A 13,233-nucleotide genomic window follows, 5' to 3' on the forward strand; every position below is an offset into this window, starting at 1 on the left:
GTGGCAGAAACCTCGGAGGTGTATGAAACTGCGTTTCATTTTTTCTCACTCGCCTTCTCAGTCTCTCCTAAGCATAATCTCTTTCCCGTCTTTCTCTCTCATACACACACACACATCTCCTCCTCCCTTCTCGCTCTCTTTGTCACACACACACACAAAAAACACAAAAACATCCTGTTTCTCCTTTCTCTAAGGAATGCCACCCAACCAGACCAGTCCAATACATACATTGTCCTTTGCATTGTATACCCAGGTGCCAACGTTTCAAAATGATTGGGAGTGCCAAACACAATACAAATTACACCTCCCTGGACAGAATATTGAGGGTGCTCAACTCCCACTGGTACCCACAGAGCTGGCTCCTACGCATGCTGTGAAGGCTACTCCAAACCCAGTCCATGAGCCACAAAAGGAGACCTTCTGCCCCTCCTGCTCTCAGTATTTCAATGACCCAGTCACCCTGTGTCCACAGCTACTGTAAGGACTCTATCACCCCGTACAGGAACAGGATTTTCATGTCGCCACTGCGGGCATGCCTCTTAGACAAGAAACATTAAGAACTAAAGTCCTGCTATCCAAAAACCTGAAGTACCCCCAACCCTGTCAAAGACTCCGTGGTTCATAACCACAAAGCACGGAAGGGAACAAACAGGTACATATTCTTAATTTTCCCATTAAAAAAACCCCACTGGATATCACAGATCAAGTTTCTTAATAGGGACAGTGGGTAGGGAACGCCTTGTGCACACTTCCCTCAAAATCTGGTCTAAGGTGTGTTAGTATTCCCACAGTAATACACAAACAGACAGGGTGGCTTCCACTCCTCTTTTGTTAACATACAAATTAGGAAATTGATTGGACCGGATGGTGAAATTGTTTATTTTCCACACAGTATTGTTATGTTTCTTTTGCTTTCTGTGTATGCATGCCTGTAGCAATTCTCTTGTTTACAAGAATAACAAAATGCTAAATGTTATATACTAGCTCTGATTCCAGTCTACAAAAACAATCTGCTGCTTGGATGATCTCATTAGGCGACAGGGACAGGCAAAGCAAAACACAGCCCAAGGCAGCCAAGACCCCTCAGGCCTAAGGGTATTCTTGATATTAAATTAATAACGAGACACATGGTATTTTCTTAACATGGCACAACTTGGCCGCAGCTTTATTTTAAATACAAACATCATAACCCTGGGTATACCCAAGCCAATCAACCTTCCGGCTTAGTAGCCAACCCAGTCCGCCGTCAATAGCAAGACTGACCAATCGTATACAGAGCTCCCCGCCGCACAGCAAGGGAGCTCAACCGTAAGCGCAGCTATCCCAGCTGCCTAGCTTACTCCCTCAGGCTTGGGTACTCCGCCAAAGCTGCGACATAACATATACATGTTCGTATCCATATTAAACTGGGAGGGGGGGCTGGGTGCAGGCTGGTGCCCAGACACCAGAAGAGGACGTCCGGGCTCCGCCCAGGGGCTTTAAACCCCTTTTGCTCCCCACCCTTCACAGCGGGGTGAATCTGCGAGGCGGGAACCAGCCCAGCTCGCACCCCACTGGCATTTGTGCGCATGCCCGTCGGGGCATAGCGCCATGTTAGTGGCGGCTCCGTGCACCCGGGGGGCACTGCGCCTTGCTTTTCTATTCCATTGTCATTCTGCAGTATCTGAGGGAAAATGTTTTTTTTTATTAAACAGTCTGTCAACAGTATAATCAGCAAACAAAGAGATTTTTAACTGCTAGGCTAAGCAGGTCTGAGCAGAGAATCGAAGAATCGAACAGCAGATACAACCATAACCCAAAGGGATAATTAAGGCACAGGACTTTTATGCAGAAAGCTGCAACCTTTCGTTTGTGTCTATGTTATCATTCTACGTATTGATTACTGTAAAGGTTTATTAGGAACACTGAAAAAAAAATGCTGAAGTCTTTACAAATTGCACAAAACACTACAACATCGTTTAAAGAGTTTAAGGGGAAATTAAACTCTTTTTTTTCAGAAAGCATTTATGCGGAACTAACTTAAGACTCTGGGAAAAACTGTAGACATAGGCATTAGCTGTAGAACTAAGTTCTTAGGGAAGGAATGCGAGGATGATTGGTCATGTTGATCGTGGCCTTTCCATATATATTTTATCATTTTCATTGTAAAGCCAGTTTAATTATTATAGAAAGACGGTATATCAAGATGTTTAAACTATTAAACATATGTATTATGTGGTTTATTGGAATTTACATAGAAACAGAGAAAAATGTAGGTAGACAAAGACCATTCCCCCTGATTCTATATATGGTGCCTAAAATTCCACACAGAAAACAAGCGTATTCTATAATACGCATAACTTAATTAGTTCACTAGCTAATCAGCGCTATTAATTAGATGGTAACAAGCAATTATCACCACTAATTGGCATTGAGATTTACACACACAACTTGCTAAGTGTATTCTATAACATGGTGCACCTAAATTCTAAGTCAGGTAGTTGAAAGGTGGGTGGGGCCAGGGGCGGGGGCAGGGCATGGACACTTCTAAACTTTATGTGCTTTATTTTAGAATACACCCGATATGCGCCTAATTTAGGATGTGACCAAATTTAGTCACATGGTGAGCCGCTCGGCTTATTCTATATACCATGTGGAAATGTAAGTCTATTCTATAAAATTTAGGCGTACTTTATAGAATAAGCCTAGGCATATTTTTCTCCATATACAGAATCTAGCCCCATATGGCCTATCCAGTCTGCCCATCCATGCCATCTACTCTCCCTATCACTCTCTTACAGATCCCTTAGATTGGAACGTCCCGTCTGCGGAATCGGAAAGAAGTAAGTAGATTCTGGATGCCTGTCAAAGTGCCTTGCTCAGACAAATGGTGACGGAACCCACGAGGGAAGGGTCGATGCTGGATCTAGTGCTCACTAATGGAGGTAGTGTTTCCGATATCCGGGTGGGTGCCCACCTATGTAATAGTGATCATCACACCGTATGGTTTGATATCAGGGCGAAGGCGGAGTGTTTTTCCACTTTTCCTATGCCTTCCCACGCCAACAGCTCCTTCTTTAGGTATTCCCCCATTTTATCAAAATCAGTATATCTGAAATCCAGTACTTGGAGTTTTGTGCGTCCGCACTCCGCCTTCGCCCTTATATCAAACCATACGGTGTGATGATCACTATTACATAGGTTGCTATGTGGAGAGTGATGAAGATAAAGCGAACGTGCTAAACAATTATTTCTCTTCAGTGTTCACGGAGGAAAATCATGGAGAAGGACCGCGGTTGGCTGCCAAGGGAATGTCTGGGAATGGAGTGGATACTGCGCCATTTACAGAAGAGTTTATAAACAGCTGGAGAATCTGAAGGTGAACAAAGCTATGGGGCCGGATGGGATACATCCCAGGATACTGAAGGAGTTCAGAAAGGTCCTGGCAGGACCTCTTAAAGATTTATTTAATAGATCTTTAGAGGTGGGAGAGGTTCCGTGAGATTGGAGATGAGCGGATGTGGTAGGCCTTGTGTTGCGGGGAGGAGGGGAGTTGCAGGCTGGAAACCACAGTTTTGGTTTCACAGAGATGCTAAGTTACCTAGTTTCAGGCTACAGATTTTGGAACAGTCCTGGATTTCTGACCACCCTCAATCTAGGGTATTATGGGACTTGCAGCAATGATTTTAATGGGCAAAGGTCAGGCACTACAAATCCCACAATGCTTTGGAAAAGAAGGGCAAAACCAGGACTGTCCAAAAATCTCCAGCCTGGAACTGGGTATCTTGGCATCTCTGGTTTCAGGCAAAATGAACTGGTGTTTCTGGCAGGACTGACTTCAAATTTCAGGCTGGTTTTGGCTCTGAAGCCGAAACTGAAATTCAGCCAGCCTCTAATCAAGTCACTCCTTTCCTTCAGGCCCAACACTGGCTTTTGGTTTCTGACAGAATTCCGTTTAAAATATCACTCCTTGCTCATAGTGCATTTTATACAGGCTGTCCACTCTATATTTCTTCAATTTCCATTTTGCTCACACCTTTTTCAGTAGTAGCACATAAGTAATGCCACACTGGGAAAAGACCAAGGGTCCATCAAGCCCAGCATCCTGTCCACGACATCGGCCAATCCAGGCCAAGGGCACCTGGTGAGCTTCCCAAACGTGCAAACATTCTATACAGGTTATTCCTGGAATTGTGGATTTTTCCCAAGTCCATTTAGTAGCGGTTTATGGACTTGTCCTTTAGGAAACCGTCTAACCCCTTTTTAAACTCTGCCAAGCTAACCGCCTTCAGCACCTTCTCCGGCAACGAATTCCAGAGTTTAATTATGCATTGGGTGAAGAAAAATGTTCTCCAGTTTGTTTTAAATGTACTACACTGTAGTTTCATCGCATGCCCCCTAGTCCTAGTATTTTTGGAAAGCATGAACAGACACTTCACATTCACCTGTTCCACTCCACTCATTATTTTATAGACCTCTATCATAATCATGTCTCCCCTCAGCCGTCTCTTCTCCAAGCTGAAAAGCCCTAGCCTCCTTAGTCTTTCTTCATATCTTTCAATATTAGGGTTATACACCACTAGCCATTCGCTTTGTTCTTCCACAGCCAATCTTCTTGCGGGTCCCTCAGTCTCCACAATATGTCTCAATGCTTCCTTTTCTCATAGATGCCAAATTACTCATTCCAGGAGAGACACTTTTTTGGCTGGTCCTGTTTTTTTTTTTACTTACATTCCAAATTAGTGTAGTATTTGTAGTCCATGTTTCTATCCATTGAAGTCAGTGCTACAGGTCCCATAATGTGTCTGGATGAGGTTGACAGAAATTCAGGACTGGCCAAAAAAAATTTCCCTCCTGGAATGGGTAACTTGGTAGTTCAGCGTTTACAGCTTTTCAGTGTCTTCCTTTGGAATCAAACACCTACCTTGGTGAAGAAATTTAAGGTGTCCCAGAGATGGCGAGTTACCCAGTTCCAGGCTGGAGATTTTTGGATGGAACTGGTTTTGAACTTCTTATCCAAAGCATTGTGGGATTTGTAGTGCCTGATCCTGCCCATTGACATCAGTGCTACAAGTCCCATAATGCACTAGATTGGGGTTGGTCAGAAATCCAGGACTGTTCCAAAATCTGCAGCCTGAAACCGGGTAACTTGGAATCTCTGGTGTCCTTGAAGACTTAGCTCTTCTCCTGAGTCTTTTTTTGAGCAACTTACGTTTTATTTTTGCCTTCCTTCTTCTCTAGACTCCTTCCCTTTTGTTTTCCATTATTTACTGCCAGTTGTGCTGTCGGTACATCTACTGTTTGACCTCATTGTCTCTGTACTTTTTTGTTTGTGTTCTTTGTTAATGTTTATTTTTACTAGTTTGTAAAGTGGGTTATGAGCGGCAATGAAGCACAGTGAATGACGATACATCAAATGATTGGAATAAATAAATAAAGGAGGTTAAGGATTCCCAGCACTCCTCGGAGCTCACGTCCATGCATCTGAGTACCGACAAATTTTGGTTTCCCTTTGGTCATCCGTCTCCCGTCACCTCCTTCCAGCTTTCAGAGTCTGACGATTCTTGCCCCTAACCCAATCAGGCCCCAGTATTTGAGTTGCTGAACACCGCTGTCCTGTGAAAGTCACGTGTAGCCACCTAACTGCACAATTACGGAGACAGATAGCTTTCAAGCTCATTTTAAAAAGAGATAGACGTCCCAAAAGTGACATAAGTCAGCATTTGGACGTTTATCTCACCAAAAACGTCCAAATCAGTATTATCAAAACCTCTTTTTTGACGTCTTTCTCTGAAGTCCGTCCACATCTCAAAGGGGCGTGTTCAAGGTGGGACTCGTGCGTTCCTAAGACATGGACGTCTTTCAGCAATAATGGAACAAAACAAAGACGTCCAAGACCAAAACTTAGATGTTTTGAGCTAGACCTGTTTTTATAGCAAATAGCTGCAGTGGGAATTGAGCTCACTTCCCCAGGATCAAGGTCTAGCTTCATTGGCCACTGAGCTACTCCTCTACTCCACACAAGAGGTGCCCCAGATGACCACTGGAGGGAGTTGGGGATCACCTCCCCTTACTCTCCCAATTCACAAAACATTTTTCCAAACAGCACTTTCAAAAGGAAAAGATAGACTTTTTTTTGTAGAAAATGACCTTTCCTGTTCTGATTTTGGACGTTTTACAAAAAACGTCCAAATTGAGACTCAGATGTCATTTTCAAAAATGCCCCTTGTGTATCTGACTTGCCCAAAGTCACAAGGAGCAGCAGTGGGAATTGAACCCATGTTGCCAGGATCAAAGCCCGCTGCACCACTCCTCCTCTGTTTTGGACATCTTGCATTTAGATGTCTTTGTGTTCGAAAATGGCTGAAAATCAAAGATGTCCAAATCCAAAGACGTTCATGGTATTTTTGAAAACAAAGATGGGCGTCCATCTTTTTTCAAAAATGACCTAGTCCCCGCCTCCGAATTTGGACGTTTTACAAAGACATCCAAATTCCAACTTAGACGTTTCTTTCAAAAATGCCCCTCTTTGAACACTAGGTCCTCAGTGACCTTTTCTTCAGCTTTACAGAGGTACTGGATACACAAAGCACTGTGTCAGTGTGACGAAACAGTGGGTTTCTAAGCCTGTGAACTGTATTAACAATTTCCTGAAGTGTATTTCTCCTAATTGGCCAGCAGATGGCATTTGTTTTCCGTTTTAAAGCCTTGTGAAAAAGGGAACTTGCAGTTCCATCGGCCAGATACTTTCAAAGTTGGTGTTCTGGACTTCAAATCTGGCCAGAAGGTACTGGATTTTTCTTTAGTCTCAGCTTGGAAGAACAGAGGAGAAACATCTCTGTCCTGAGATCCTGTTCAAGACTTGTGAACAGTTATTTCCTGAAACTCCCCAGGTGCTACCCTGGTATTAACAAGTGTTAGATAGTTTTAATGTTGATCCTTGTTTTGGGTATCTGTTATTGCTTGCTGTACCTTTTCACCTGTTTTTTCAAACAATCACTGTTTTACTGTAACAAAAAACATATTAGTTTATTGACTCTGCTGTCCTGGACTAAGAATCCTGGTGGTTTGTGTTTTGGGCCTGTGAGTGCTTTCTAGGAACTGTGGGACCCCTGGGAGTGTGGTCCCAGTGGCTAGAAATCACCGTGGGACAACATGTGGGTGGGAGACTTGCCCAGAGGCAAGTGGAACCTAGTTTGTGGGGTAGAGGGTTGGCTAGTATAGAACATGTGACAGGTGCTAGTGGGCCTGAGCAGTGCTGGGGACAGACCCTCTAGGTGGCCATGGGGTTAACCCCAGGTGGATGCTAGCCGTTCCGTGACAGTCAGTAAGTATTCAGATATAACCCCCCGGATTCTAAATATGGCGCTGAGATTTTGATGTCAAAATTTGCACATGAATCAAAAATCTGTGTGCAAATTAATTAACTTATGAGCCAATTAATTGCAATCAATTGATGATAGAAATCAATTATTGCACTTAATTGGCAATAATTGAAATTTGCGTGCTCATCTCCCCACGCCCTGTTCTATAACTCCACGAACCTAAATTCCCCAGCACACAACTCAAAGGGGGGAGTGGCAGGGGAGTTCCTAAAAGTTGGCATGTGGGGTTATAGAATAACCCCCATTTTCGCACCAAAATCAGTGTAAAGGGTAAAGGGTCATGGATTTGATATACTGCCATTCCGTGATGCAACCAAAGCGGTTTACCGTTTTATTCTGTGTAGGTACTTTCTCTGTCCCTAGTGGACTCACAATCTAAGGTTTGTACCTGGGGCAATGGAGGGTTAGTGATTTGCCCAGAGTCACAAGGAGCTGCAGTGGGAAATGAACATTAACCTACGAATTAACAGGTATAAAGTTCTAAAAAGAGTTTAAGATAAAATTAAAAAAAAACCCCAACAATGTCCAAAGGCATTTTTTACACAACATCCCTAGCAGACAGGGAGTCCAGAGGAGAAGACTCAAGCAGTGGGAGTTATCAGGTATTAAAAATGTCCTTGGGGAGTTAGGCCACTGCAGAAAGGTCCAGACTGGGAACTCCATCCAAAAGAAAGGAAGGAGGGCTGTTTATTGTAAAGAAACTTCTACCAGCTAAAACTTTTGTTTTGGAACACCCTAATCTTGTCTGAAGTGTGTCCTTGAAGTAGAGATAAGACGCCTACAGCCTTGAAGTGGAGAACCCAGGCCAGGCTTAACAGACAGGGAAGTGGAGATGTGGCCTAATGGTTAGTGCAGTGGGTTTCAGACTTGGGGAACTGGCTTCAAGTGCCACTACTGCCTAATGGCTAGGGCAGTGGGTTGAGATCCTGGGGAACTGAGGTCATTAAACATTAACATCACAGCTTACATCCCACTACCACCTTCTAGTTCTAAGCGGGTAACAAAATGCCAGAACAATCATCTGGGAATTACACAAAATAAATCAAATAGTGGTGTCAGGATTTTGAAGTACATATTTCTTAAAAAGAAAAGTTTAAACTTTTTTTCTAAATAAAAGATAATAGGGCAAGATTGAAAATAATCCTGCAATACCTTTCCTGAATTCAGCAGCTTAAACAGCCAGCGTTTTCTCAAAAGCTATTAGTCTCCTCTTACCCTTAACAGATGAAAATGTAAAATAATTAGCATTATCATAGCGCAGTGATCTTAAGGAGGTTGTAAAATGAAAATGACAGAAAATAACTAGGAACCAGACCTTGAAGGGTTTTAAAGAGGAAACGTACCACTGCAGCTCCTTGTGACCTTGGGTAAGTCCTCCATTGCCCCAGGTACAAATAATCTTAGATTGTGAGTCCACTGGGGACAGAAAAGTACCTGTAAAAATGGTATATGTAAATCACTTTATATCTACAGAACGGTGGTATTTCAACTGAGCAAACCCTGGTCTTTAGCAGGTAGAAAGAAAAGGGCTACAAATGTTTTCCTTCTCTGATCCACCTTAGAGAGTTGCATGGGGACAGAAATGTCACCCGTCCCATCCCCACTGGAATCTCCTCCATCCCCACCCATCCCCTTTGATCCTGGGGAACTGTGTTCAATTCCCACTGCAGCTCCTTGTGACTCTGGGAAAGTCACTTAACACTCCATTGCCCCAGGTACAAATAAGTACCTGTATATACTATGTAAACCGCTTTGAATGTAGTTGCAAAAACCACAGAAAGGAGGTATATAAAATCCCATTCCTTTTCCCTTTCCCCTGTGCTAAAATAACCTGACTTGTAGTAAAATGACCCAACTTAACAGCAGGGGCGTAGCTAGGTGGGGCCACGGGGGCATGGGCCCCCACAGATTTAGCCCTGGCCCCCTCTACTTTTGACCCCCCCCTGCCGCCACCGACCCTTCCCACCACTTTCGATCCCCCCTCCCCCTGCCGCCAGGTACCTTTGCTGGTAGGGGTCCCCAACCTCTGCCAGCCAAAGTCTTTGCTGATCTGTTTCTGTCAGTCCTGACTCCTGGCGTCCTGCGTGCACGTCCTGTATGTAGCCCCATGCAGGATGTCAGGAGTAAGAAACAGATCAGCGAAGGCGTCAGAGACCGGCGCTGAAGAAGACTTCGGCTGGCAGGGGTTGCAGACCCCCGCCAGCAAAGGTACCTGGCGGCGACGGGGGAGGGTCAGTGGTGGGAGGGGGGGGGTCGAAAGTGGTGGGGGAGGTCAGCGGCAGGGGGGTTTGGTGGCTGGGGGAGGCAGGCTAAACTGTGACCCCCCCCCCCGCCAAGGTCTGGCTACGCCCCTGCTTAACAGTAGCCCATGTTGATAACTGCCCCTTTCAGTGCTTATGGGGATTTCAATGCTGTCAACAGAAATCAAACAAAATAAAACATGGAACAAACATGCTATCAACCATATCCATTAATTTGTTTAGTGCTATTATAATTGCCATGGCACAAGGAAAGGATAGGTAGGTTGGCCTGGCACTCCACTTCTGTGGGAACTCCACAAGACACGCGTCCATTCCCACGGGAGTTCCGTGGACTTGGAGGGGACCCCGCTAACCCCGTACCCATGCAGCTCTCTAATCCAGCTCCCTCAGGGTCTCTACACTTTGACAGGTTCCATCAGCAACGTCCTATATCCTTTTCGCCGATTCTCATCTGTTTCAGTTGCTTTGCTACTTTGGGATCTGGAGAAATGACGTCTCACCTTTTGTAGATCTTTCTCGACTGCCAGTGATTCTGTATAAACAACTGGTGGAAAGTTTCCTATGCTGCATCTGCCCCTTCTACCAGAGCTCCTGAGATTAAAAAAATTAAAAGTGCACCATATAAATTCAATACAAGTGAAGAAATTCTGCATTCTTGTGTGATGCTTCTTTCAGTGAGGGTAGGCACTTGGATCATAATATAAACGCAGGATTAATCTGACCTCCTGTTTATATATTCTCTACAGTTATTTTTACCAGTTTACTATGATTTAACTCTAGCAAAATGCTTAATAGTCCACAGCATAGAGATGAATCATTCAACTCTTTGCCCCACCCCCACACATTCATCAACCAAACATTTGATTTGGAAGGAAGATCCAGCAGTGACCCCTTGTGGCCAATTGTGGGAAATGAAGGTATTGTACCTGGAGTGCATTTCCTTTTGTTATTTTTTAATGTATATCCTGTAACACAGTGGTTCTCAACCCCATCCTAAGAGACCACCAGCTAGTCAGGTTTTCAGGATATCCTTAATGAATATGTATGAGAAAGATTTGCATATATATATACACCATGATCTGCTCCATATATGTTATGTTCCATGTATGTTTGCACCTTAACGCAATACCATTTGTAATTCGGTTACCCGGAAATGGCAACCGCCATTACGGCAAATGTAAGCCACATTGAGCCTGCAAATTGGTGGGAAAATGTGGGATACAAATGCTACAAATAAATAAATAAATAAATATAATGAAGGTGAAAGACATGCAAACTTGTCTCATGCATACTCATTTCGGACATCCTGAAAACTCGAATGGCTGATGGTTCCCCAGGACAGGTTGGAGAACCACTGCCTTAACAGACACCCATAGAGAACATAAGTGTTGCCCTATTAGGTCAGATCAAACGTCCATCTAGACCAGTATCCTTTCTGCAACAGTGGCCAGTCCAGGTCACGGGTCCCTGGAAGACTCACAAAATGTAGCAATTGTATTTTGAATGGACTAGGACAGGATGTACACGTTCAGTCCTCAAGGACCACAACAGGTCAGGTGTTCAGGATGTCTTTAGCAAATGTGCACAGAGCAAGTTTAAGGCACAGCTGAACTGCTCACTGCTGAAGGCTCAAATGTTTATTTATTTGTATCATTTGTATCCCACATTTTCCCAACCATTAGCAGGCTCAATGTGGCTTACATTATACCGTAAAGGCGATCGCCAAGTCCGGTAGATGTTAAACAAATACAGTTTAAAATAAGGGTCAGGTAAGGTTAGAGTAAACAGGTACAAAAAGGGACAAGGAAATAAAGGAATATATAATGTCCAATGCGATGTAAGGTATTGATGCATTGCAGAGTTGAGGCATTTAAGTAGGGCTGGTAGGGTAGGCCTTGCAAAACAGATAGGTCTTTAATGATCGCCTGAAGTTTTGATGGTCGTGAATCGTTTTCACACTCTTTGGTAGTGCATTCCACATTTGTGTACTTAAGTAAGAAAAATTCGATGCATATGTTGATTTGTATCTGAGTCCAATGCAGCTTGGATAGTGGAGGTTCAAATAGGTACGTGACACTCTGGTTCTGTTTCTGGTCGGAAGATCTATCAAGTCAATCATATATCCTGAGTGTCACGATTGTGGTCGTGACCCCTCTCAGACTCACCTTATTTCCGGCGGTCAGCTTCTGAGCTGGCTTCTGTCTGTTCTTCCTGAGTTAGTTCTGTCTCTGTCTCTGTGTGCTGGCTGCTTCCAGCATGGCTCTGATTACTCCACTATACCGCACCTGTGTGTGTTAAGCCTCTCTGTGCTTCAGTATGCTTTCTGCCTGTGTCTTGGTTTGTGTTCCTCTAGCCCTCTGGTGGCCAGAACCGGTGGCTGCCATAGACTTTCCAGACTTTCTTTCTGGTCTGGTCTGGTCCGGTTCAGATATTCCAGCCCTCCAGACTTGGTTTGAAGTTTGGCAGCTAGCCTCACCCGTAGCTGCCTCATGATTCCTGCAGAGTTTCAGCTGCTGATGGGCTTTATTAACGACCTGGAAACTTCTGAGTTTGCCTTTGCATCATCTAAGGTCCCTGGTTTGTTGGTGCTTTGTTGCACTTCTGCCTAGCCTGATTTCTTGTATTGTTCCTTGTCTGATTCTAGTTAGTCTATGTGTAGTTTAGCTTAGGTTTATTTGCTTATTTCCCTAGTCTTGTTTCTGGTCTGTATTCCTTGTCTAGTTTCTGTTTGTCTGTGTCTCTTGCTTAGTGGCTGCTCTGCAGCTTTCAGTCCTGTCTCTTGTCTGTCAGTATTGTACCCTGTTTCAGTGGCTGCCTGGCAGCTTTCAGTCTTGACTCTTTTCTGTCTGTGTTCTGGCTTATTGGCTGCTTTGCAGCTTTCAGTCCTGTCTCTTGTCTGTCTGTACTTGTACCCTGTTTTAGTGGCTGCTCTGCAGCTTTCAGTCCTGTCTCTTGTCTGTCAGTATTTGTACCTGGGTTCAGTGGCTGCGTGGCAGCTTTCAGTTCCTGTCCTTTAGCTTGTCCATTCTCTGCTTTGTGTAGTATTGTCTTTCTGTGAGTCCTAGCCCAGTTTCCTGCCTTGCTGCCCATGTATAGTCCTTTCCCCTCTGACCCTCAGTCCCTGTTCAGCCTAGTTGGTATCCAGTGCCTGCCCTGTCCGGTAATTCCTGCCGGCCGCCTGCACCCAGGGGCTCAACACCTGGGGAAGGGCGGTCAAGCGCAGGTGAAGTCTAGCTGTTTCTGTCAGAGTTCTGCCTTGTCTCTGGTGTGGGGTGGTTTTGCCTGCCACTGCTGCTCCACGGCAGTGGCCCAAGGGCTCACAAACCTAGTTTCTGCCTTGAAAGCCTGACACTGGGGCATCACCGTAGACAATCTTGTGGACCAAAGAGCAGATTTTGAAGGTAATGCGATCCTTGATTGGGAGCCAGGTGGGAGTTTAGGTGGGGCCCTCTCAGATCTGCTAATTAAATAACTATTTGCCGGTTTGACATTTTCTCAGCGCCCTTGGATAAGTACGTTTCCTCCAGAATTGCAGTTCTGCTGCCGCTATGACCTTCAATGGTGTATCAACATCATTAGTCTTTCTAAAGACTTGATCGTATGTTTTC

This window comes from Microcaecilia unicolor, chromosome 3 (assembly GCF_901765095.1).
Source record: "Microcaecilia unicolor chromosome 3, aMicUni1.1, whole genome shotgun sequence".
Classification (NCBI taxonomy): Eukaryota; Metazoa; Chordata; class Amphibia; order Gymnophiona; family Siphonopidae; genus Microcaecilia; species Microcaecilia unicolor.